The sequence below is a fragment of the Suricata suricatta genome, chromosome 2, assembly GCF_006229205.1.
Source record: "Suricata suricatta isolate VVHF042 chromosome 2, meerkat_22Aug2017_6uvM2_HiC, whole genome shotgun sequence".
Classification (NCBI taxonomy): Eukaryota; Metazoa; Chordata; class Mammalia; order Carnivora; family Herpestidae; genus Suricata; species Suricata suricatta.
The window spans coordinates 17934701-17960608 of record NC_043701.1 but is presented as its reverse complement, the minus strand read 5'-3'; the positions used below and the strand labels follow the sequence as shown (position 1 = coordinate 17960608).

Genomic DNA, 25908 nt, shown 5'->3' with positions numbered 1-25908 from the left:
GGTGGGGAAGGCAGCACAACACCATGAACCGCACACTTGAAAATGGTTCAAACAATAAATTTATGTTCTATATCTTTTGCCACAATAAATTTTTTTTTTTAAAAAGAAATCACATCACCTGTAGAGCTTGGTAAAATACAGATTCCTGGGCCCCACCACCAGAGGTACTGGGTCTAAAGTGGGGCCTAAGATTTGAAATTTCTAGCAAGCTCTCAGGTGATGCGTCTGCTGCCCAGCCCTGGACCATACTTTGAATAGCACTACCCTAGGGGAAAACAGATTAACAACAGGGAAGGAATTTGGGTCACTAAATGATCTTATGTAACAGGGAAGACAAAAATAAACTTTCTTTTTTTACTTTAATGTTTATTTTTTGAGAGAGTGCGAGCAGGAGGAGGGGCAAAGAGAGAGAGGAAGATGAAGGATCCCAAGAGGGCTTTGCGCTGACAGCAGTGAACCTATGTGGGGCTTGAACTCAGGAATGGTGAGATCATGACCTGAGCCCAGGTCGGATGCTCAACCGAAGTCACCCAGGTGCCCCTGGAAATGAACTTTCTTAAGCCAGTGTCATTATAGTGTCCTCTTTGTCACCGATAAGCTCCCATTCTAATTCAGTTGGCACTCAATAATTGCCTGTTGGGTGACTGAATAAGTGAACTATTGTGGTTAGAGGGGAAGAAAAAAAAAATTCTGAGCTGCTTAGTTCTTCTGGATCTACATCCCTCATTTCCTCCGTGTGAGACCCAGGCAGATCCTGACTACTGAACTGGAGGAAGATGGAGAGCTGGGGCGTGGCCAAGGGCTTCAGGGCGCCTGCGCAGTGAGAACTTCCGCCTGCTCCCCTGCGCAGGCGCTCAGCTCTGGGCGTTGCTGCGGCACACTGGGTCCTGCCACTCTCATTCCCTTGGGCCTCCAGCTTCCAGCCATTCCCAGAGACGTTAAAGCACACGTTACCTCGCAGGGCATGATGGGTGCGCAGGCTTAGCTGAGAGACCTTGATTCCAAGTCCATGAGATGAAGAGACTAATAATGGGCAACGTCAGACCAGGGAGGCGCTGCTGCGGTGGGAAAGAATGCTGGCCTCGGCGACCACTTCCTTCTCTCTATTCTGCAGAGCAGTTAAATGCTGGCCTTGCCCGAATGTCACGCTGAGACCTGGACCTCAGGAACTCCAAAACACACACCCTTTCCAGAAATTGTCATTTCATCATTTCTGGACCAGATGACTCCAAACCACAGAAAGGCACAAAATTTTCCATTGGGATTTCTTCTGCTGTTCCCTTTTGGTGGGTATACTCTTTCCGTCTTGCTTTTGAAACCCCAATTCATTATATGAAGTATAGGTTTTTCAAAACTGATTTTAAAGTAAGCTGGTTATTAAATATACATATCTTGTCTTTCTTATCCCACTTTATGGATTTGAGAACGGAGACGCAGAACAGCCTATGGTTTAGAGAAGCGAAGTTCACTTTTTATTTGGACCATGGGCCCTAATCTGGGCTTTGAAGTCGAACGATCTAGGATTACCGGCCCTCTCCCCCGCCCTCAGTATGACCAGACCCTGCCGCAAAAAGCCAGGAGCCTCAGTCCCGGAGTACAAGCACTCCAAGACTTCCAGTTTCTGGTTGCAATTGAAGGCTAGTAAATTTGGGGAACAGAATGGAACTGTTTCTTGTACCGGCAAACAATTTGTAATCGTTAAGAAGTATGAAGCTAATGAAAAGCAATTAGTCCCATGGCAAGCCTCGCCATAAATTTTATTCCCAACGTGAACGCATGATGCAGGCATGATTCTTGATTTCAGATAAAGTAGAAAATGTGGAGCTATTATTAAATACAAAGCAAAACGACATGAAAAAATGCCAGAAGATAGAAGGAATGTAAGCAGGAGCCCTGGGGCAGAGGGAGGGAAGAGCTAGCGAAGGCGGATGCGTGGGGAAGGCGAGGGGTGAGAGGCGCTGTGCTGTGGAGTTGTGCCAAGTTGAGTCAGTCTCCAGGCTGGTGATGAGGGGCCAGCGACAGAGCCAGCTCCCCTCCCCCACCTCCACCCCCTACCCTGCAGCCCGAGGAGTTCTGAGCCTGGATCTCTGCAACTCTGGATGAGCCCCGCTGCCCACCCACTGCCCCTTCCACAGAGAGTCACGTGGTGCCTTCCCCTTATGGAGCAAGAAATAAAGAATGACTCCTCATTTCCTGGAACACTTGAGACCACAGGGGAGTTGGCAGAGGCAGGGGAAAGTTAAGATTTTTGGTGGCACAGGGGCAGGGGGAGAGGGCACTGAAACTATCTATGGATCTCTCCCTACCAGACAGAATCCTGGCAAAATGCGTGTGATGGATTTTGAGGTAGCCTGTGTCTGAAGAATCGACCAGGGTGAGCCTAGAGCCGGACTGCCGGGTAGGGATTTCTGCCTCTGGAAGATCAAAAGGTAATTTGCTCTTAGGCTACCTTAAGGGTACCTTGAACGAATACCTAATATGATCATAAGATCTTCCTAACCCCAAGAAACAGCGTCTACCCCCTTTTCCATCCCAGATGCCTGAAATTCCTTTAATACAGGACAAAAAAAAATCTTTATGAAATCATTCAAGATAATATTTGAAGAGCAAATACCACAAAGGAACAGGGCAAACTGAAGATGTTCATATACGCAGGCAGCAAATGGAACAATAGGTAAAATTATTGGCAGTAGATTTCCCCATTTTGATAGAAAGAAGGGGTATTAAAGAAGAGAAGGGGCCGGAAAACAAAGTTACAGACTAGCTGACAGCACCAAGGGTGGGCCTTGTTTATCTGCATTTGGGGAGAAGAGAGAACAGTGCACTTTCAAGCTGGGTGTGAAGATACGGGGTTGCTGTTGGCAATAGACAATCTTCTGTTCACTTTGTGGAGATTCGGCGCTTGCTTTCCTAAAGCTTCCTAAAAAGCATTGTTTGAGCATCGCATAGCCTCATTATTTGAGATCTACATGTCCAAGAGACAGGTGGCGGCCCAGCAGGGTGTAATGCAAAGGGCCGGGCACCAGAAGCCCCAGATTTGTCATCTACCCCAGGCTCTTGACACCAACTCACTGACCTGGGGCCAGTCATTTCAGCATGGCTGCTTGATTTTCTCAGTTAGTGCCCTGGGCCAGGCTTTCCTTCTTTCCAAATTGGGATGGTTTATTTGAAAGCAGAGCTGTCCGGGTGGGAGTAGAGAGGGGCCCCAGAACCCTGCCCACCCAGCTCCCTGCTTCCTACCCCCGACCCAGGCCTGTGACACACTTTGTCAGGTACTGCGGAGAGTCTGACCTGCACTGGCCCAGACGGTGGCTAACATCTGTGGGAGTTTGTTAAAGAGGAGCTTCTGCTGGAGAGGTGTCACTGACAGGCTCTGAGAATGTGGCAGTCCTGTCCTACCGGCAGACACACAGTCATTCCGTGAGCCTCGATGGGCTCCGGTGTCAGAAGAAGCTGCTTGTTCGTGAGCCGTGGGATTCTCCCAAAAGGCACATGATCTCTTTGTTAGCTGCCTGGGCGGCCAGAGTGTACGGGGGGCCTGGGAATTTTTATTAATAACCATGCCAGAGGAAAGCTCTGCCCAGGACATCTCCTATTAACAATGATTTAATCTGCCTTCCAGTTCAACTCCTTGCTAGCCTGGGTTTCCTCTTTCATCTCCATCATCTTGGTGGAGCCTGATGACAAATGTTCTACCATGTGTCATAGATGGCTTCCACGGGTAGAACAACGCGCTTCCGGACTTACCTAATGAAGTCATCATCCATCTACACCCCACTCGCACCGGATACAGAGAAAACAGATAGGAGATCTGTGCTCTTGTCCTGAAAATTATTAAGCCCTGGAGGAAATAAGTGATATAAAAAACAAGAAGTGAGGGAACTGGTTCTTTAAGTCTCCATGAAAATCAAAGACAGGTCCAAAGCCTGACAGAAGCCCTGCGGGTCCTTAAACACTGGAGCAGGGGGAGGGGAAATTGTATTTGGAAAAAACTACTCTGGCAAAGAGATGGTGAGGGGATCAGAGCAGGGAAAACTCAAGACAGGGAGCCCGAAGGTTGTGTGAATCCAGACCTGGGTGTGGTGTGTGGGTCTGTGCTAGGAATGACTGCTTGCCTCTGTGAGGGCAGCCCAAGGCAGTGGAAGACTAGGTCTGGGATGGGAGACTGGGAGACCCAGGGGCAACCACCAGTTCTGCCTTCAACCTGTCAGAGAGGCTTTAAAAATGAGGAGTGAGTCCCCACAGTCTACGAGAACCCCTCTGACCCATACAGTCTATGGCTGTCTCCTTCATCAGACTCTCTGATCCAGAAGGGCCACAGTCACTAGGCATGTTTCCCTGTATTCTCTGCCTGCATTTTGGCTTGTCCCCAGATCCTTCAAGGCACCTTCCATGTTGATGGTTGAAAGTCATTAGAGCCGTTGCCGATGGCTGAAAGTCCTATCTAGAAGCATTATGTAATAGTAATTAGCACTTGTGTGGAAGCAAGCCTTGCTTAGTTGCTTAATATATTAGTGTATGAAGCACATACTGTTATTCTAAGTTTTGTAGGTAAGGAAACCAAGGAAGAGAGCAGTTGAGTAAGTTGCTCAAGGTCACACAGCTACAAGGTCAAGTGGTAGAGCTGGGCTTTAAACCTAGGAAGTTTGGCTCTGGAGCCCATGTGGTAAACATCCACCATCACCACCTTTCCATTATAAAACATACAATGATAGCAGTGATACAGTAACATACATGGGAACTTCTTGACCATTCTGAACAAGGAGAGCTTTGAGCCCTTAGAGCCAATGTAGCAAGGAGCTGGGGCGGAGGAGGGTCGGGTATCTCAGAGGGTGCTAAGGCGCTTTGGAGGATGTCACAGCTACTGTATACATGCATTGTTGCCACTGTATCTACTTCTCTCTGCCAATTAACAGCAACAAAGAAACATGATCATTTGCAACTTTAAAAAGGAACTGGCAGCTATAGGAATCTGGAAATAATATCCCCTTAACTCAGAGGACTGATGCATTGGTTTAAAAGGGGTTGACTTTAAAGCTGGTATGTGAGTTTACTGGGGCCATTGGCAGGGATGCTAACAATTTATGGAACGCATTTTTGGAAAGGATTAGGGGGAAAAACATGTTGTGTTTTACAAACCCAGAGTTAGGAATACAGCTCTAAGGGCTGAGCATTAAATATCAAGCTTTCAGTATGCATAGTTTCGAAGGGAATAGGTTTGCCTTCTTTCTTCTCCTTCTTTTCTTTTTCAGATCTTACCCAAAGGATCAGATTCAGGCCGTACCGGATGTGCCCAAATCATTTCCATCTGACGCCCAGGACAGCCCAGGAGGCCTGGTCTTAGGGAACAGCTCCCAGATAGTGCTATTCACGCAGGGACCCCAAAAGAACCACGTCAGTTGTTTCTGTCCAGTCTGGGCCCAGGCTCTGTTTACATCATCTCGCTAGTTCTGTCAGCTGAGTTTTAGAAATGGGTCTCTGTTTGCATTCTGGTCATGGACTAAACTCGGGGCAGGGGAAACCCTTCATTCCTGTCTTATCTGCCTCCCAGCTTCTCCCTCCCCACCATATAAATGACATGCTTCTTATAAACCAGAGTTCCTTTACGAAGATGGGTAAACTGAGGCACAGAGCAGGAAACTGATGTGCCCAGGCTCTGCTTCATTATTGTTTAACAAAGAAAGGGACACCTCCCCGTCCAGAACAAAACCTCTGGAAGCTAAGAGAGTGTTAAAAGGAAAACACCAGACTTTTGTAAAGAATCCTTTTGTTGCAATTTCTGGGAATTCTGCTTGCAGCCCACCTGCCTGGCCCCCAGATCTTCACTGCTCCGAAAGACACAGAGAGCCTTTTAGTTCTGTATGCACCTCAGCATTGACCAGGCATAATCAGACAAAATACACCTGGTAGAAAGGATTTCCAGCTGCTGCTGAAGGCAGCAGTGTTTGCGTCGAGGATGGAAGTTGAACATGCTAGCGTTTAACAGGGAGGCAGTGTCTAAAGTGAAATGAGACGGAAAGATGTGACCGGTAGCCCAAGGCACTGGGCCAGGTCTGCTCAGGACCTCTGCGTCTGCTGGCTTGTACTATCTCGGACATTGTCCTATCCCGCGAAGGCCCTGCATTCGGCCCTCTAGGTTGTTTTTTGAAGACTTTTTTAGGGAAGTTTTAGATTCATAACAAAACTGGGAGGAAGGTACAGAGATTTCCCATACACACCCTGTCCCCACCCATGTGCCCCCCATTATTTATATCATTCACCAGAAAGATACATTTGTTACCAAGGAGGGACCTACATGGATGCATCCTTATTACCCAAAGTCTGAGACCTAAAGCCTAAGGCTTCACTCTTGGTATAGCACACTCCGTAGATCTGAACAATGTATAAAGACATGTATCCATCAGCATAATATCACAGGGAATATTTTCACTGTCCTAAAAATCCTCTGTGCTCTGCCTAATCACTTCCTCTCCACCCCTAACCCCTGGCAACCACTGACCCTTTTACTATCTCCCCAGTTTTGCTTTTTCCAAAATGCCATAGAGTTGGAAACATATCATGTAGCCTTTTCAAGTTGGCTTCTTTCACTTAGTAATATGCATTTAAGATTTCACCATGTTTTTTCTTGGCTTGATAGCTCATTGCTTTTTAGCGCTGAATAAATTCCATAGTCTGGATGTACCACAGTTTATTTATTTATTCACTGACTGAAGGATAGCTTGGTTGCTACCTAGTCTTGGCAATTATCAGTAAAGCTACTAATAACATCTGCATGCAGGTTTTTTCGAGGACGCGTTTTCAACTCCTTTAGGTAAATACCCACAAGAGTGATTGTGACAGGTGCCTGGGTGGCTCAGTCAGTTGAGTGTCTGACTTCGGCTCAGGTCATGATCTGACAATCAGTGAGTTTGAGCCCCGTGTCTGGCTCTGTGCTGACGGCCACAGCCTAGAGCCTGATGTGGATTCAGTCTCCCTCTCTCTCTGCCCCTCCCCCACTCACGCTCTGTTCTCTCTGTCTCTCAAGAATGAATAAACATTTAAAAAAATTTTTTTAGGGGCGCCCGGGTGGCTCAGTCGGTTAGGCCTCTGACTCGGGCTCAGGTCGGATCTCACGTTCGTGGGTTCGAGCCCCGCATCAGGCTCTGTGCTGACAGCCAGCTCAGAGCCTGGAGCCTGCTTCTGGTTCTGTGTCTCCTTCTCTCTCTGCCCCTCCTCCTCTCATGCTCTGTCTCTCTCTGTATTAAAAATAAATAAAAACGTTAAAAAATTTAAAAAAAAATTTTTTTAAAAGAGTGATTGCAAGCCCATGTAGTAGGAGTCTATGGAGTTTTGCAAGAAACCACCAAGCTGTCTTCCAACATGGCTGTACCATTTTGCTTTCCCACCAGCAATGAATGGGAATTCCTGTTGCTCCATGTTCTCACCAGCATCTGGTGGCATGAGTGTTCTGGATTTTGGTCCATCTAATAGGTTCATAGTGGTATCTCATTTGCATTTCCCTGCTGGCAAATGAATGAAGTGGAGCATCTTTCCATATGCTTATTGTCCATCTGTATATCTTCTTTGGTGAGGTATCTAAGGTCTTTGACCCATTTTTAAATTGGGTTGTTTGTTTTCCTGTTGCTGATTTTTGAGAGTTCTTTGTATATTTGGATAACAGTCCTTTATCAGATGTGTCTTTTGCAAATATTCTCCCCCCCCCCCCCCCGCCCCCATCTGTGGCTTGACTTCTAATTCTCTTGACACTGTCTTTCTCAGGGTGGTAGTTTTTAATTTTAATGAAATCCACCTTATCAGTGATTTCTTCTCTGGACTGTGACTTTGATGTTGCGTCTCAAAAGGCATCACCATTCTCAAGGTCCTCTAGGTTTTCTCCTCTGTTATCTTCTAGGAGTTTTATAGCCTTGCCTTTTACCTTGAGTCGTATGATCCATTTTGAGTGTAATGAATTTTTGTGAAGGATGTGAGGTCTGTGTTTAAATTCTTTTTTTTTTTTTTTTTTTTTTTTTTGCATGTGGATGTGTAGCTGTTCTAGGACAATTTGCCAAAGGGACTATCTTTGCTCCATTGTATTGCCTTTGCTCCCTGTCAAAGATCAATTGACTGTATTTGTGGGAGTCTATTTCTGGACTCTCTATTCTGTTCCAGTGGTCTGTTTGCTTTTCCTTTGGCCATTACCACACTTTGGTGTTGACAACAGCAGCTTTAGAGTCTACCGTAACTGTAGGTAACTTTGGTCCTCCAACTCTCTTCTTCTCCTTCAATATTGTGTTGGCTATTCTGGGTCTTTTACCTCACCATATAAACTTTAAAATCAGTAATCATCCTTGCCTTGTGCCTGATCTTAGTGGGAAAGCAGCAAGCTTTTCACCATCATGTGTGATGTTAGCCATAGGATTTTGGTAGATGGTATTTATCACGTTGAGAAAGTCCCCTTCTATTCCTAGCTTATTGGCAATTTTTAACAGGAATGGATGTTGGATTTTGTCAAGTGTTTTCTATCACCAAGTATATTTTGGCAATTTTTTTCTGCACTTACCAATGTGATCATATGATTTTTCTTTTGTAGTCCATTGAGGTGATAAGGTACTTTTAATATAAAATTTTAATACTATGAAAAATGATATTTAAGAATAAAATATTTGAATCATCTCATCAAATTCTTTGTTTTAAGTTGAGAGATGTCTGTTTTTCATGCTACACAGAGCAATCTGCTCAGTACTGGTCACATGTCATTTTCTAAAAATAAATCATATAAAAAATGTTTTTAGCATCACTTACCTGCAAAATCACAGCACCTGACATCAAGTAGCAAATCCTTATGGTAGTATTTAAACTTCCCACTTTAGGGGCGCTTGGGTGGCTCAGTCGGTTAAGCATCCGGCTCCGGCTCAGGTCATGATCTCACGGTTCATGGGTTCAAGCCCCGCGTTGGGCTCTGTGCTGACAGCTAGCTCAGAGCCTGGAGCCTGTCTTCAGATTCTGTGTTTCCCTCTCTCTCTGACCCTCCCCTGCTCACGCTGTCTCTCTCTGTCTCTCAAAAATAAATAAAAAACATTTTTTAAAAACCTTAAATTTCCTGCTTTGATACCATTTTAGAAGTTTCTGGGGAGTGGCAAAATTAGCCCAGAGAGTTGCTGTACACACTTTACCCTGCTTTCTTCGATGATAACATCCTACACAACCATAATATGTTATTGAAACTAGAAACAATCCTCTAGTGTTATGGGCGAGAAAAAATGGAAGCTTGGGAAGGCTGTGTGACTTGCCCAAAGGCACACAGTGAATGAGATAATTTGGTGTCCCCTCAGCAAGCACATTCCACTGGGGCAGGCAAAGGGCAGTTGGCCATATCAAGTTCCTGTTTTGAGTCCAGCATCTGCCATTTATGAGCTGAATGACTTCAGACAAATTCCTTAAATTCTGTAAGCATCAGCTTTCTTATCTGTACAACTGAGATAGTAATAGTACCTAATTAACAGATTTTTCTAGGGACTGAGTAAAGGCATATGCAAAATCCTTGGGACAATGTCTGACTTATAATAAGAATCCTTTCATTGAAGGCTTCTCTGTTCCTGGCACTGTTCTAGTGCTTTCCATGCTAAATTATTTGATCCTTATAACAACTCTAGAATACCTCATCATCATTATCTTACAAAGGAAGGAATTGAGGCACAAAGAGGTCATAGACCTGAGAGCTGGGACTCCAAATTAGGCAATCTGGGCTGAGACATCTTGCTTTCAACCTCCCACAGTCAAGACTTCATGAACAATTGCTGTTCCAGCACACTGCCGCCCACCTGGGCTCTGTGGCTTGCTGCGCTGGCTTCTCCAAACCATTCCCTGGTGCCACCTGTGTGTGAACTTGAGGCCAGGCACAGAAGCAATCCCAATGCACTTATCATTTGGCCATCAGAAGTCTAGTGGTTAATGAGCTACTGGACTGACTTCACTAAGCTCTTGGACTTCAAAGGAGCTCAGCAATCATGCAATCCAAGGATCCCCAGATTCCCATTACCAGAAACTCCTTCATTACCTCCTTTCTTTTCTCCACCTCTTGGGCTCCCTTTGTCTCAAAAGATTTTGCCATCAAAATCTTATATTTGTTAATTAGTTGGGCTATTTTTCACTTTTAAGAAATGAATATGTGCAATTACCAAACTGAGATACTGAGCAGCAGAGGATAACCAATGTCGTCACATAAGGCTAATAAAATTCTGCCCCAAAGAAAACAAACCTTGACATTTTAATGAGCCTATGCAAGCTTAGCAGGCAGGGGTAGGACTTCAATGTGATTTTTAAAAATATTGAAAATAGTTTCAGGACTCCTAAGGGTTTAGGAATCTCAAGGACTTAATCCAGTCCCCCAAAATCCTAAAGATTTCAGAAAAATCCCCTATAAAATATAAATACACTTTGTTATGTGTGCTTTACCTTGGCCTCAATCCCTTTTTTGATACCTTAATCCCATTCTACCTTAAACTTTGGTATTTACATGGGAATCTCTAAAATTTAAGGGTATCCAATTGCATTAAAATATTTGTAAGCACATATGGTACCCAGGTGCATAATAAATGTAGAAATAATTATTTAAAAAATAGTGGCATATAATTTTTTCCCTGGTCATTCAATTTCTGTCTACCTACCCACACATTTTCAGGCATTTTCCCTTTCCCATTAAGTCTTTAACCTGATCACCATACTCTTTTCTTTGCTATTAAGTTGTAGTCCAGTAAACTCTTAATAAACATGTACTATATTAGTCAGGGTTCTCCAGAAAAACAGAGCCAATAGTGTGTGTATATGTATAACAAAAACAGAGGCAGAGAAATAGATTTGTTTTAAGAAACAAATTTAGGAGCACGTGGGTGGCTCAGTCAGTTAGTGTCTGACTCTTGATCTCAGATCAGGTCATGATCCTACAGTTCATGGTATTGAGCCCCACATTGGGCTCTGGGCTGACAGTGTGGAGCCTGCTTGGAATTCTCTTTCTCCCTCTCTCTCTGCTCCTTCCAAGCTCTCTCCTCTTTCTCTCTCAAAATAAATAAACTTTAAGAAAGAAGAAAGAAAGAAAGAAAGAAAGAAAGAAAGAAAGAAAGAAAGAAAGAAAGAAAGAAATGAGTTTACATGATTGTGGGGGTGGACAAGTCCAAAATTTGCAGGACAGCCTGGTAGGCTGGAAGTTCCAAGAGCCAATGTTGCAGCTTGAGTCTGAAGGCATTCTGGAGGAAGAGTTACTTTCTCTTCCAGGGACGTCAGTCTTCTCTTAAGACCTTCAACAGACTGCATGAGGCCCATTCTCATATGGAGAAAACGAAAATAAAAGCAAGCCAAACACAAAATCTCCTTTCTTCTTCCCAAGGTATTGGAAGTAGTGGTTCCTTCATGAACTAAAGTTGCCTCCTTCACATTAACGTCAAGTAGAAAGCAATAACATCAAGTGAATGGTTGACCACCACAATTAAGGTTTTCAGTCCTGGATAGGGAAACTGACATTTAAGTAAAAATAATGAATATGGTAAATTGTGAAAAAACTTGTTTCAGAAAATAATTTGTACTCTCTTGAAATATTAGAAAAGCAGAAGAATAAAGATACCCCATGCAAAAAGGTGAGGTTCATTAACAAACAGGGAGAGAAAGGTACGGGATTGGAGAGCTGGGAGGACGTGAGCAATTATCCAGCCTACAGATGAGCGTTTTGGCTCAGAGAGGTTATTCGTTTCCGAAGGTCGTCCAGCTAACAGGTAAAATGAAGAGAAAAACGTAGTCTCTTGACAAGCACTTGTTCCTCTACATAATGTTGCCATTTATTATTTTTAAAGGATTTTATTTTTAAGTACATGCTACACCCAGCATTGGGGCTTGATCCTACAATTAATTCTGAGATCAAGAGTTGCACCCTCTACTGACTGAGCCAGTAATGTTGCCATTTAGATTTCTGGACACTGTTCATTCATTGTAGAAGCTTAATCAACAGCATAATGGAATTTTCTGGAATCCATACAGCAAAAAGTGAGGCAACTTTTTCAATGTTTTTTCTCTACTTTTGGTGAAATGTATAAGCAATTCCCTACCAGACTTATTGCACAGTCTGAATGGAGGAAGGAATGAAAGATTTTTGTGCTCAATCTGTCAGGAGAGGAGAAAAGCACTGTGTCACACACATACCTGAGTAGGGCTGAATTACTTGAGGTTTTATGTGTGTTGGTGGGATTCAGGGCAAGAAAAGAGATGAAGGAGTAATTAAAAGGAATGGATGCTTTCTGGAGACAAGAGCTATGAGGTCAGACATAACTGCCCTGAACTCTGATCTACTTCTCCTCTCGTAAGATAAATACCACCAGTTGGTTACTTTCATGAGAAAGAAAAGTTTCCTTGCTAAAAGAGCAACATAATTAGTTTGTCGAACTAAATGACTCTTGCTATGGACTGAAATGTTTGCGTCCCCACAAACTTCATATGTTAAATCCTAATCTCCAGTGTGATGGTGTTAGACGGTAGGACCTTTGGAAGGTGATTAGGTCACAAGGTTGGAGCCTTCATGAGTGGGATTCGTGCCCTTTTAAAAGAGGCCTCAGAGAGCTTCTCATCCCTTATGTCATGTGAGGACACAGCAAAAAGATCACCATCTATGAACAGGAAGTAGGCTCTGAGCAGACAATGAATTTGCTAGCACCTTGATCTTGGACTTTCCAGCCTCCAGAACCATGAGAAATAAACTTCTGTTCTTTCCTAGCCACCTAGTCTCTGGCATTTTTTAATTGCAGGCTGAACGGACTAAGACAACCCTTTGGGAAAGCATGTCGTAACAAGTCGACAAAGAACTTCCACACAGGAGATATGAAAACAGCTGGGGTATGCAGAAAGCTTGCATATTTACAATGCATTCTACTGCCAACCTCTGCCTCCTTTTTCGATTTGAACACTCAAGTTTTATTCATTCTTTATACAGTGTGGAAGCAGAATTTTACCTGGACATGAGCATAATGACAGCACAGAAGTAGGAAGGATCAGTTCTCTCCTTTGGAGCAAATGAGTTAAGGGTTCTTTATAGACTAAGCTTTGGGCACTGATCTTCCTAGCTCTTCCTCCACCCATTTCTTTACAGAATCAATATTAGCATTTCAAATTGTATTGGGATAGTATAGTAGCTTGAGAGAGCTTAAGACACAACCTCTCTTTTTGGTTTTCCTTTTGAATAATTACACAGAAATTCACCACATTGGAGCCTGTGGCACGGTTTGAGCCAATGAATTAAACCAAGCTCACTGGCCCATCCAGACATTAAAGCATTTAGCCCACATTCTCACCGCAGAATTAGACACCGGAGATCCAAAGTTCTGAGACTGGCTTAGAACAACCCTGTGCCTCAGACAGCACAGCTTCCAGAACATTCCAGGAGGATGGGTGTTTCACTTTCACAAGGCTGAATGTTATGCCATCCACCCAGGAAGATGTCATGTCTGACCACAGTCTCCCCTATGTGGCAATTCGTGTCCATCTGCTTGCACATAGTCATCCTCGAACATCATGGTGGAGACTATTTGGCAGCTTTATGAAACCAGGATGGGAAATATGGACGTTAGAGAAGAGATGGAATTGACTCCTGTTGGTGCTGAGGGCATTGTTTGTTGCCGGTAGGGACAGGGGGGTACCTTTAAGTAACTAAACAATTTTTGTTTTATGGAGGACAACCTGAGGTGCCCCAGACAACCCAAGCAAGAAGCAAAATGACTGATACTTTGCCTGCAGTCAGATATCTGTGTGAGCCAGGAGAAGCTGCCTCCCAAGAGTCAGGGAGACGAACTGTCTTCTTGTCTTGTCACCGTGGGATGACAGGGTCCCAGGGTCACTCAGAACGGTTGTTGAATCCTTGATCCCCCTAGCTCTCGGAGGAGGGGGCTTCCTGCATAGGAGAAGAGACGGATGAGCTCTGCAGGGAGGAGCTTTATCATGCATCTGGGGGTCCCCCACTGACTCTGGCCCTGTGCACAGCCACGCAGCATTATTTACTAGATATCCATCATTGACAGAATGCCAGTCCAGAACCTGAGGAGAGTCACAACAGCTGTAAGGGGTCTCCCCATTCACAAGGCTGAAGGTATGAATCAATACAAAACCAGTCAACAGAAATGCAAGCGACAAAGACATTTACCATCAACCTCAACTGCATAGGGATCTGTACAAATACCCCTGGCCAGCCCATCAGCAGGACACACATCAAATCTTGGCACTGAGAAGTCATCTCGGAAACATCTTGAGCAATCCTCTCCCCAATTTACAGATGAAGGAATGGTGCCCAGGGGAGGGAAGCTCTATGCTCTGCACGCAATACAGTTAGGAGACCTCGGGCTGCTGGGGCTTCCTGTCCCGCCCAGGCTGCCTGCCTCTCCTGGAGAGTAACAGAAAAGAAGGAAGTGGCAGAAGCTAAATAACCCAACAGTTTGGGTTTTAATCCCCTCGCCTGTGTACCCTGGCCTCACCCCCAGACTCTGCCTGTGCCTTTCTCAACATGGCTCTGCCGGCCTGTCTTGTGCTCTCTGGGGCAGCTTTCTTATTACATCTACGTGTTGTAGAACATGCTGGTTTCGGGCACAGATGCTGGAGTCAGACTGCATGGGTTCACATCCCACCGTTGCCCCTGCTGGCTGTGTGACCTTGGCAAGACCCTTAAACTTTATCCTTTATTTTCCTTACCTGGAAAGTAAGGACGTAGAAACAGGTGCTGCTTAGCCCTAATATGCGTGTGCTTCTATTTCCTTAAAAACATAAGAAATGGCAAGTGTGGGGCCCCTTGGTGGTTCAGTCGGTTAAGCATCCTACTATTGATTTCTTATGATCTCATGGTTGGTGATTTTAAGCTTGGCCTCAGGCTCTGTGCTGATGGTGAGGAGCCTGCTTGGGATCCCCTCTCTCTGCCCCTCCCCTAGGTGCACATGCTCGCTCGCGCTCTCTCTCTCTCTCTCTCTCTCTCTCTCTCTCTCTCTCTCAAAAAGAACAAATAAATAAACTTAAAAAAAAAGAAATGGCAAATGTACCAATTGGAGGAAGGGATGCTTGTGGGGGGTGGGGAGGCAGTGGTTGGAGAAAGAGCCTTTTCACTCTGCTGAAAATCAACTTCTCCTCTTTCCCTTTGCCTTGCTGTTGGGGTGCCCTGGCCGCAGAGGGAGGACACAGGAACGTTGCACCGTTGTTACTGAGGAAGACTGTGGTCAGGAATTTGGCCAGGAAGCCAAGGTTACATCCGACAGCAGTGAGGCGGTGATTGGCTGCGGGTTTAATGAACACTGCATGTTCGGCCCCTGGCTGGGAGTAGAGGGCATCGGTGCAAGACCTAACACGTATCATCTGAAGTGGGCAAAGCGATCACCACGGTGACCCCAGTCACCAGTCTGGAAGTCATCCACAGGGGAATTGGAGCTAATGAACCAAAATCGCTGGGAATGGGGCCCAGGAATCTGCGGCTTAACCAGCACTCCAGGTGAGGTTTAACTTAGGTTTTAGAACAGCTGATGTGGCCTGCCCCCTTGCTTACAAACGACCATCAGTGATTCCTTTTTCCTGTGCTTCCTTCCAAATAGAAGCTGTTGAACGCAGGGAAGTAGTTGGGTGCCCGCTTTGCTTCCTCCTCTGGGTCACTGTGCTCAGGGAGCTAGCGAGGGAGCATGAGGAAGAATGTGGGTGAGAACGGGCCAGGCAGGTCTCGAAGCTTCGGGAAAGGTAGATTTGATTCCCGTGTGCCTACTGCCCCCAGAATGCGGTAACCCTGGTAGATGTGTGGCCTCAGATGTTACCAGGAGCAGGAGAAAATCTTCCTGAGAAAGGAGACCCTTCCTCTTCCCAGGCCAAGGTCAGAGGTGCCTTGGATGGGCTCATTCCAGAAGCAGCTTCCCCTTCACCCCCACTCCCCACCCCTCCTCTGGTGTCCCAGCAGAGTCCTAACCTCTCACAAAAGCAGTTTCCCCGAGGTCAAGGACTGAGAACAAACTGCGCATAAAAATATCAGTCTTCTTTACAGCTGACTCATTCAAGGTCACCCCAGGGAGCAGGCAAACCACTGTATAAGGCAGGAGCAGCTCGATTTGGGGCATGTATAAATTAGGAAATGTGAAGTACTGAATGGAAAAAGAATAGGTAGTTTTATCTGCAGAGCTGACAGACAAATTTGGCATTCTGTGTGCTTGGACTTTTAAATATTTACAACCAAGAACCTCCCGGAGTAGTGTTTCTGCAGAGACCTTTTTGATAGAGTATTGTGGACTTCAAGGAGCCCTTTGCTGACTTTTGTCTGCAAACCCATTCAGCAGCATTTTTGTAAATAATGGGTAAATTTTCCTGGGTCACTTCAGTAAATACTGTCTGGTGATTCTTTGAATGCTGCCAGGGATCTAAGGGCTTTGGGATATATCCAAACTGCAGGGGTAACTACCTAGCAAAGAGGTGCTTGGGTGACTCAGTCGGTTGAGTGGCCGACTTGGGCTCAGGTCATGATCTCAGGGTTTGTAGGTCTGAGCCCTGCATCAGCCTCTGTGCTGACAGCTTGGAGCCTGGAACCTGCTCTGGATTCTGTGTCCCCCTCTCTTTATGCCTCTCCCCTGCTTGCACTCTGTCTCTGTCTCTCTCTTTCAAACATAAATAAACATGTCAAAAAATGTAAAAAAAAAAAAAAAAAAGAGGGCCGATTGCTAATAAGCAGGTGGAGGTGCTGAAACTTTATTGCACTTTAACACTGAGGACCCATAGCGCCTCCTCCCCAATGCATTTCGATAGAGGCGGACCCTGGCGACCCATTCCAGAAATGAGTCTTACTACACTGCACTATATGATCAGTGCCATGGGGACACGTTCAAGTCATTATGAAAGTAATATCATGCTTTTATTTGTTGAGGAGCGCTTTGCTGAGCATCAGGTTTCTTATCTGTGAGTCCGGGCGGATAACTCCCACTCAGAGATTTGTAGTGAGTACTGAATGAGATACATGTGTGTGTCATGCGCCCAGTAGTTTTTCTTGAATGTGGAAACCTTATAAAATGGGAGCGCTATTATTGTTATTGTGTTTGGGGGAGTAGAAACAAATGAGTTGGTTGAAGCATGCACATCACTTTCTATGACCCAAAACAGAGACCAGTCAGTGACCTTTGGGAACCGAAGTGTTGTAAATTGTCTTCCTATCTCATATAGACTTGAGAAGTCTTTAAACCAACTGATCAACAAAAAAGAGGGATTTATAGAGATGATTAGAAGACGTTGGTTGGCATGTACTTAGGAAGTAGGTGTTGTGAGGTGGAAACCAGAACTTCTCCTTTCTAATTGGCCAGCTGTATGTTCCTGGCAAGTAAGTTATAGTTCAGGGCCTTGGTTTCTTCATGCCATGGAAGAAATATGAAGTACTGGAGATGTTTTGAGGATGAATGGGATAATGTATAAATAGCATGATGCATGGCATAATGATTCCGTATTGTCATGTATAGTCTATGAAAGTAAAGATTTCCAAAAATGTTTGGATTCATGGAAATCAGTAGGAATAAGTTTTTGTCTTCCCAAAGTAGACAGCTCTCATTTGCCACATGAGTGCTGGACTGTTAGTTACAAACCTAGTCACGCTATTATAATTGGAGGGATTAATAAGCGATGACAATCTGACAAAGACTTTCACAATTCCTGGCTTTTTCTTTGCCATTTGCAAAGCACAGGAATGTTATTGACCCCAAAATGAGAAGGAGGTAGAGATTTAAGTGGAAAGTACCATGGTGGGCATCTGAAGTTCCTTTTGGATTAGTCTCTAATTAAAGAATGGAAAATATCTTTGCAATGAAAATTCTTGACATTAGGCCAAACACCTTTGTTGGATTATGTTCTTCTTGGGAGAGCTGAAGCTCCCTCCTGCGCAAAGCCTTATCTCTTTAGGGGCTGACATCTGATCTCAGTGTGGATCTGTCTGAGCCCAATATTTGTAGGATTTCGTTTTTAAAAAATAGACTTGCAAAGAATTAAATTTCCCAGAAAGGGTTAAATATCTAAATGTCTTTGTAGTTGCGCTGTTTTTCAATCACAAAAGTACAAGATTTTGTATAGCTCTATAAAGTAGGTTTATTTGTAAGAAATTTAGAAAATGCAGGAGAGCATAAAGGAGAAAATAAAAAATCACCAATAATCATCCTTCATTGTAAGCTTATCAATTTAACCTTTCTTCTATATATCTACATGCATATATTCACCTACATTTATATTTATATATATGCTATAATACGTGTGATACAAATTATAATATATATATGAGCTCACATACAAACAGCTAGGAACTGGCTTTTCTATTGAGTTTATCACAAACATTTGCCCATGTCATTTAACATCCTCCTACTGAATGATTGTAAATCGTTGGAGAATCACCCATTGCAATGGGGCTGGGTGTGGTCTGGCCACAGGGTTCCACAGGGTTCAGGGAGCCCTTCGTGAGTCCAGTGAGGACATCTCATGGAAGTGCCAGCTGGCATCCTCTGCTCTGCCACAGTCATGCTCCCTGTACTTTCCCGTGGGGGTTCAACAGAATAGGCAGTACCAGTCTCTACTTCCTGAGGACCTTGAAAATCTGGAAATGCCCCCTGGAGGGTCAGAGGAGGGAAGGATGCCTTTGGTTGTGGCCACCTTGTATATTAAAGGAGGCAGCCTAGCCATGCCATATGCTCTGGTGTCAGGCTGATTGGACTTGAATCCCTGCTTCACAATGCACCAGCTGTAGGACATGGGGTAGGGTGTCTAGCCTTTGTGGGTAAGGGGACTGTTGTGAAGACTAAGTAAGAATTATGCAAAGCTTGGCACCGTGTGCATCAACTAGTAAGAGCTCAGGAGATGTTGGCCATTACCATTATTGCCTCAGTGTTTCATGAAGTGGGAACATTCGATGGGAAAACAAGGTGCGATAAGATACAGAGAAGAATCACAAGAAGAATCTAGGGAGGATCCTGACAACCGGGTAGAAAGGGGTATTTGATGGTGAATTTTATGCGTCAGATAGGTTAGACCATGGCGCTCAGATACTTGGTCCAACACCAATCTAGATGGCACTGTGAAGGTATTTTTCAGATGTGATTAACGTTTGAATCAGTAGATTTTGAGTGATGTGGGAAGGCCTTAAGAGAGAAAAGACTGACCTCCGCTGAGGAAGGGGGAATTCTGCCTCCAGGCAGGAGCTTTAACATTAATTCTTTCCTGGGTCTCCAGTTTGCCCTGCAGATTTTGGACTCACCAGCCCCTAGTCAGATGACCCAGTTCCTAAAAATCTCACTCTCTTGAAAGGAAAAAAATATATACATATATTTGTATGAGTGTGTGTATACATATATATAAATATATGTATATATTCAAATATATACATATATTTCTGTGTGTTGTATATATACATATATTATATAATATGTATATTATGTATACATATATATTATGTCTGTATATGTATGTATATATCTTATTGGTTTATGATAATATATACATGCACATACACACATATATGTATGCATGTGTGTGTGTATCCTATTGGTTCTCTGAGGAACTTTAACTAATACGAGCTATTACATAAAGTATTCGAAACATAGAGAAAGGCAAAATGGAGGTGGATGTTCAGGTAAGGTCAGTGAAGGAGGGCAGAGAGAGAGGATTATCAGATACATTTAGAGCAGAAACCACGTGCTCATTATCTTTGTATCCTTAACACAGCCCCGGATGTGTTATCAGATTAAAAAGGAAAAGGAAGGGAGGGAAAGAGGGAGAGAGGGAGGAAGGGAAGAAGGAGAAAGGGAGCACAGAAAGGAGAGTAGGCACGGAAAAAAGGGAAAATGCGCATCTGCAAGGAAGTCTCAAGGCAAGACTGCTCTAATGTCCCTTTCTCTTTTTAATCCTTGACCCAATGCCCAAAGCATTCCTTTCCCACAGGCTTTAAAATCAAGCAAGGGGCACAAATCTCTTACCATTTCTCCCCAGACCTTTTGCTACATCAAGCACTTCTTTCACCTCTGTCACTTGGAGGTCTAGCCAGCAATGCCTTCTTTTGAGAATACTGACTCTGCGATCTGTCTTGGTACAGCCATAATGCTCTTGGGTAGTTCTACTTAATGCCTGCCCAGAACCCACACCGAATTGTCAGCCTCCATTCCGATCCAAACTGACCTGACCTAGGTCCTGTTCATTCTCACCTGGAAAGTAACGAAAGTAGACCATCCTCCTTTTGGCTGACAATGTGATCGGCTTCCTAACATCCAGTTCCCCCAGGACTGTGGAGAGGATTGTGAATGATATTCTGTACAGGAGCCTGAGAGCAGCGGACTCCAAGGGATGTGATATTTCTCTACCGTATTTTGTGGAACAAGAGATTTGGGAGATATTTGCAGGGATTCTAGGAAGAATTGTTTCTTTTAATAGAATGAGTGTGTGGAACATGACGTATTTTATCCTCCCTTGGAAATTCTCAAGAAACATTAACACCGCAAAGGCTTGATATCCTGCAGGAAAGAAACTCACTGAATTTATTTTAACTTAATCAGAATCCCAGGTGGAATTTTTTTCCCCTTATGGAATGATGATCCATGGAACACTAGTTTGGAAAACGCACATCCAAGCTAATAAAGTGAAGGAAGGAGAGATTTCAGATGACTCCAAAGAGCAGAGAGAAAGACGTGTTGAACTGGAGAGGGCTGGTTTGGAGGAAGTTGCAGCCCAATCACATGGTGCCGCACACATGTGGAGATGGATGGGTAGTCAACATCTTCCTTCATCTCTCAGCTGACCTTCTGTCCTCTGGCAGGGCCCTTCCCGTCCCCTCAAGTTCCTCCTCTTCCAGTCTCTGTCTGCTTCTCACTCAGAGAAGATTCTACAAAGGCCTCACTCCATCCTCGCTGCCCCTTTTCTCAGACCATTTCTTCTCTCTGCATCTCCACATGCCGGTGCCAGCTGTATTCTGTGTTTGTCTAGTGAGGGGAGGGGGCTGCAGTTTTCTGACTGTCTGGCTCAGTTCCATCCCTGCATTGTCACGTGTCAAATGCCTTGCTGCAAAGATTCCAGAGTATAGAACTCTAGCTTCATTTTCACATATATATACTTCAACTATTTAAAAAAGAAACTATGATAATAAACACGTACTCTAATTTGACACACACCAGATTTTAACACATCGGAGACCACCACCACAGCAACTCGAACTGCTGGGTGAGCTTGGTTTAGTTTAGAACTGGAAATAGCATTTCTCTCGACGTCTCTCTGTGTCTATTTGAATGTCTTATAGATGTGCCTTTGAACAGAGCCTGTTGCTCTGACCTGATCTGTTCCTGAATTCAGGGCTATGCATGTTCCCTAGGAAAAATTATGGCAAGTGTGTACCCTCCATTTTCATGGCGGGGGAGATCATGTTCCATTAAATGCTGGGCAAAGTGTGGGTGCATATGTTCAGCACGTGCTCTCCTCCTGGGGGAGAAATCAGTCATGCAATAACAAGTGGACATGTAATGCATTGCATTACGATGGTATCATATGTGGGAGTTTTAGTGAATTAAGCTTTCTGTGCTGCTGACCTTCACATTAGTACGTGTTATACACATGTGTATATTTGTGAGAAATGATTTATGTTTGTATTTATATTTATCTCCTCCCTTCGTGGGATGAAATAATATATAAGCACCATGCTTATAACAAGAAAAGCATCAAGATGATAAAGACAAGGCTGACCAGATGAACCACCTGTCCAGAAAACAAAGACCATGTGTGGAAAACTCCCTCATAAAGTCTTGCAGACAAGAAGAATGATAATAATTATTTGTCACTGGGGTTCACCTTTTATGGTGCTAAAAGTTACTGGATGTACTTCATGCGGTAAAAATTTGCAAAATAGTTCTATGACTCCTGCCAAGTTACAATGGCATCTTGAAACAGAATATAGTGAGAATAAAAATAAGGCTATTGACATCTTACCTCTTACAGTCTTGAAATTACTGTTCCTAGAAAACTGAATATGAACTAAAATTAAATCTGACAATGAAAATTCATAGGCAGCATCGTTCAAAGTAGATGTGCTCTATGAGAGAGAATGGAATGTTCCACCAGGGAAAACATTGTTAAATGTTCTGTTACTAACAATTCAACTGGCTACTATAAAAATTCAACCACACACACTCCAAAATTTCAACCACTACCATTGTCTGGCAAGTGTACAGAGCATGGAATGCAAGAATTATCACCCAATGTGCTTGACGAAGTAATTCAGAGGCTGAGATTTTTATGAAATCCTTATAGATCTAGGGAATGAGAATCTGCCTTGTTTGCTTTTGTATTAGAAGTTCATGCAGACAAATATGAGAAAGATTTATTACTTTCTAAAACTTTTGACATGTGCACAACAGAAGGAGAAATTTTTGGGTGTTTAGATCAGTTTTTAAGACACCGTCAGATAAATTGGCAAAAATATAAGCTGGCTGTATGAACAGTATGAAAACAATGGCAGGGGAAAGAGTCAGAAGGAAGAGTTCATTTCAAAACCATGATGAAGTTAATTCACATGTTCACTGTACACTGAGTGGATGTTCACTAGCTACTGATAAATGCACTATCGAATAGTGCCATGCAAATTGTCAATTAGATTAATAAATAGTATTTACATTGTAAACTCTCCTGTTTTATATGAACCAGATTAATAATAAGTTCTTGAATTTACTTTTTCACACCAAAGACCAATGCCAAAAGTCACCGGTGTTTATTTGTGGTTATTGTTGTTGGTTAAGAAACTCCGTTCCCATGCTCTCTGAAATGTAACAAGGTTAAACCACTATAGTTTTTAAAAGTATATACGTATAATAAATTTTTTTTTCAAAAAAAGCCCTTTTTGACATTTATTCATTTTTGACACAGAGAGAGAGAGAGACAGCGTGTGAGTGGGGGCGGGACAGAGAGAGAGGGAGACACAGAATCTGAAGCAGGCTCCAGGTTCTGAGCTGTCAGCACAGAGCCTGATGCAGGGCTCAAACTCACAAACTGTGGGATCATGACCTGAGCCGAAGTCAGATGCTTAATCAGCTCAGCCACCCAGGTGCCCCAGTAAATTCTACTTCTAAAAGCAATTTTAGGTTTACAGAAAAACTGAGCAGGATAACAGACTTCCTATATATTCTTTCCTCCACCCTTCAACAATGTCCCCTACTATTAACACGTTGCATTAGCACAGTGAACTTGTTAGAACTGATCAACTGATATTGACACACTACTAGTAAGTAAGGTCCACGGTCTATGTCAGGGCTTACTCTTTGTGTGGTACATTCTGTGGGTTTTGACAAACGTATCATGTCACGCATCTGCCATTACGGTGTCAAACAGAATAGTGCCATTGTTCAAGGTCACCGTGGTTTTAATAAGCTGAAGAAGAGCCCAATGGGGAAATCAGAGTAGTGTCGTTAATCCTGCTCAAATCTGCAGATAAAGCACTAGCAACTGAAATGAAACTCTTTGCATTTCCACTCAATACATCCCATTCAACACATTTCATGCAATAGCAGCTAAATGTACCTGTTTGGTCCAAGAATGTAGGAAGAGGAAGGGTATGAAAAGTAGTGAGGCAAAAGGAAAGGGATGCTGGGGAGCATCAGACGGCCCCGGGGCCCGGCTTCTAACTTGGCCACTCTCAAACGGGGGGATTCTCCTGCCTCAGCTGACTTGGCTTCTTGGTCCACAACCAAGCGGTTTGATGCCCTGGTTTGCAAAGGCCCTTCCAGCTCCAAGCGAAAGAGGGCACAGATAATTACAACCAGGGATAGGATGTGTTTAGTGGATTGAAAAACATTTTCTCTGGGCCTCAGGATTTCTTGTGCTGATTGCCTTTGGAGAATTTGATAATTTTTTTTAAAGATTAAAAAAAACAGATTTCTGTTTGGGATCTTACCAATTTAGTCATTAAATGGCCTCTTTGGGCTACAGCTAAAACAAAAAGAAAATAAGAACTCAGGTCATTTCTAGATAAGAATCTATATGTGTAATTCTCTTCAGTACTCTTTAGTACATGCACAAAGTTAATGTAGGAACGTTTTTCTTGGGATAAGAAAAAAAACTTGATACTAACTATATGAATTCTCAGAGAAGGGGGACCTTTTATTTGGTGCCAATGTATCTTTCTTCTTATTCACACAGAGCCATACTAAAGTTGGTTAATGATAAGAAGCAGAAAAGTAGGAGAGTAGTTTTGCTTATTAAGTGCCTGTGACTTTATTATGAAATCCTAGGTTCAAGATTGGATACATTTTGAAAAGTCTTCCACTTAAGGAAGAACACTATACCCAAAGGATTAGTGTGAATATTCACCATTAAAAATAGTTAACATTTATTTTAAGCCTGACATTATTCTAAGCACCTTACATGGATTATAACATTTACCCACTCATCAATCTTATGAAGTAAACACTATTCCTATCTCCATTTTGCTGAAGCAGAAATAAAGCACAAAAAAGTTACATAATTTGCCGAAGGTTACTTTATGGTTGTTATGTTGAAATAGATGGACTGACTCCTGAGCCTAAGTTCATAACCACTATATTATACTGCTATAAATTATATATTTATATATTATGGGAAAGGAAGGATAATTTATATAACAATATTTTTAAAATAAGAGCTAAGGGGCCAAATATAGTCTGTAACATTTGTCTTATACTTAAGAATGTATAAATCTTAAATCGCAATAAATTACTATTCAAGTTTATGTTGCAATTAGATTAATCTTCAACCCTTTAATACAGATTCTGCTACAATGCAGATGGACTTAACAGACTTGAACTTGCATTCAAATTTCAAGCATAATGACCATTTGTTGCTAGGATTATGCTAATACTTGACGAACAATATGGTCTTGTTGGGAGACAATTCTCCAGGTCTCTTGTATTTCTGGATGTCTTACAAGAGGAGGCACTGGCTTTCTTCTAGACTCTTTTCTCAAGGATGTTCATATGGTAAATAGCCTTGGAAGATAGAGATTGTGTCTTCTCCTAGAGCAAAGAGCACGCATGCTTTACTTACCACTGTACATACAATGTTCAGGTGCCCTGAGGTCAGGGCTCCCCTCCTCTAACAACCGATTGTGTGTGCAGGTGTGACCTGGCCCTCTTCATGTTGCTGTGTGGGGACTGAGGTTCCAGAAACTGGCACAAGCACAAGAAAGATGCCAAGACATTTTGACTACTATTATTGCTATGAATAATGAAGTCCTTTGTCTCTGACCCAGGAGTCTTATGTCTTCTGCCAGCATTCATGCACCTGCAACATGTTAACTTGATAGTTTGCAGAAAGGGCAAAACCTCAGACCTTTCATAATTCTTGACACCTGTAGCTAGATTTTTTATGTTATGAAAACATCATCGCCATTATTAGATCAATAACACTTACCAAATGAATCTTTGAGTTACATTGGACAAATGAATCACCTTTTAGTGAGAACTTACCAGAGGTTTTTACGACAGTTCTATACAGTACAGAATATTACTCTACTTTTTCAAGTGAGGAAACTGAGGTTTAGGGACATTAAGTATTTTCCCCAATATCTTACAACTCATAAATGTTAGAACTGAAGCTTGAAACTAGTCCAATGTTCTTTCTGCCACTATTGCCTCTTGAAACATTTTAGTTATAGAAATGTTAATTTTCAAACTAAATTATAAAAGACACTGGGAAAGGAAAAATGGTTGTCTGAAGAGAAAATGTGAGCTTTAAACTAGAAGGAAGGGGAGAGGTTAAGAAAGAGCAAATATGAAAGAAAATAGAAAGAGGAGATCCAGAAAGGATGAAAAGTGTCCAAATACCTTTTAGTGCCAATGTTGGGGTGAGGTCCCTAAAACTAGGGTTAGCAGGAGATTATGGGTTTGACAAAGGGGAATTGTGAAGATCCAT

At 43.1% G+C, this 25908-nt stretch overlaps 1 long non-coding RNA gene across 1 annotated transcript; it reads left to right on the top strand.

The window, feature by feature from the left end:
- The first annotated feature begins 971 nt into the window (after positions 1–971).
- LOC115305140 lies at positions 972–6767 on the top strand. The gene is made up of 3 exons (XR_003914746.1): positions 972–1286; positions 2310–2429; positions 5253–6767. It is a non-coding gene; the product is annotated as an uncharacterized LOC115305140 (long non-coding RNA).
- Positions 6768–25908: the final 19141 nt, after the last annotated feature.